This window comes from Atta cephalotes, assembly GCF_000143395.1.
Source record: "Atta cephalotes unplaced genomic scaffold scaffold00002, whole genome shotgun sequence".
Lineage (NCBI taxonomy): Eukaryota > Metazoa > Arthropoda > Insecta > Hymenoptera > Formicidae > Atta > Atta cephalotes.
The window spans coordinates 14,632,540-14,634,207 of NW_012130066.1; the positions used below are offsets into that span (position 1 = coordinate 14,632,540).

At 24.9% G+C, this 1,668-nt stretch overlaps 1 protein-coding gene across 1 annotated transcript in view; it reads right to left on the minus strand.

Moving 5' to 3' along the window:
* Positions 1–1,668, minus strand: part of LOC105622359 (E3 ubiquitin-protein ligase RBBP6) — a 40,569-nt gene that overhangs the window by 37,660 nt on the left and 1,241 nt on the right.

Sequence of the window (1,668 nt, forward strand, 5' to 3'; positions counted from 1 at the left end):
GAATTATATCAACAATAATTTCGCACAAACAAAAAATAGTTCTTATGGATAAACTACTCTATTTGCACACAATGTTTCAAAATTTTCTGAATTTTTTGAATTGCTAATCTTCCTTGTCGTTTAGATAAGCTCTATAATATTAACGGCATATTATGGTTACATGAAATGCCTCAATATGGTAGATATATCTCGGACAAATTTTTATAAAATCATTTGAAAAAATTTGTAATTAACTAATAAATGTGTATAAAAATATTTCTAAAATTTAAAGTTTTTAGGAGTTATAGTTAAAAAAAATTCCAAAATTTGTCCTATTTCTTAGCACTTTAGACTAAAATCCCTCTTTAAACTATTTTGTACATATTTTGATCTTTTTATTTGTATTTTTTTATTTTTTTACTTTACAATTAAACTTATAAAACTTTCATTTGCTATTTTAATGACTAAATTGTTAAAGTTTCTATTAAAGTAAAAACAAAGACACAATTATACATCAAAAATAATCTTTCTGTAATTGCACTACTGCCGGAATATCTAAGTAGAAATATAGAATAATTTTAAGTATTATAATTCAATAAAAAGCTAGATTTTAAAATATAAAACAAAGTATTATATAAAAAAAATATTGGAATTTTTAATCTGCATCGCTTTTTACTTTTTAGCATAATGTATTATTCTTGTTTAACATTCGGTGAATAACAAGATTAAATGATGCATCATGCGTGAAACAGAACACAGCTAAAGGAATTATATATTGAAAACTATATACTGACCATATATTGAACCATATATTGGAATTTAGCATCGACTAGATTTTACGTTTAGATTTAGAGAACAGCCCTATTATTATTCCATCAGCGATTTATACTCTCGAGAATATTAGAATATTGTTTTATATTATGCATTAATATGAAAAACATAAATAAAATCTATTTGCATAAAATTATAAAAAATCAAATTTTATCAAAATTATCAATAAATTATCAATTACCGTTTTACTATAATTTTACTGTTAAGTAATTATCAAATTAAATTGGACGTCTAATTTTACATCTCTACCAGTATTATATTAGAAAGATATTAATGTGCTGAAAAACTGTACAATTGAAAAACTGCACAATTGAGATCGCAAAGCGAAATGACAATCTTATTTCGCATGTTAAAAGGTTCATTTAAATATTTTTTTCAAATCTGTAGGATCATGTAGGATCATGTAGGAAGATTGGTTATATCGTCCAAAATATCTGAAATAATAGAAATTAATCAAGTTTAAATAGTTATATCTCGAAAACTGTTAATTTTAGGAGATCGTGCTCATTGACACTTTTAATCAGAGAACTTGGCATTACAATTTTTTATTTCCCGAAATATGAGAAGATTTGACCAAGAACCAAAATCTGTAAGAAACATGTCCTTTATTTATAGTTTTTCAGCACATTAATATTTTTCTAATATGATAAGATTGAGTATCAAATTATTAAAATTGTACTTGTCAATTTAATTTAACTTGTGATATTATCTCCAGTAGTTTAATTGCATTTATAAATCTGGAAAACCAATTTGGCATGTAGTTTAAATGACTATAATATGGTATAATGCATGTACACACACACACACACACACACACACACACACACACACACACACACACACACACACACACACACG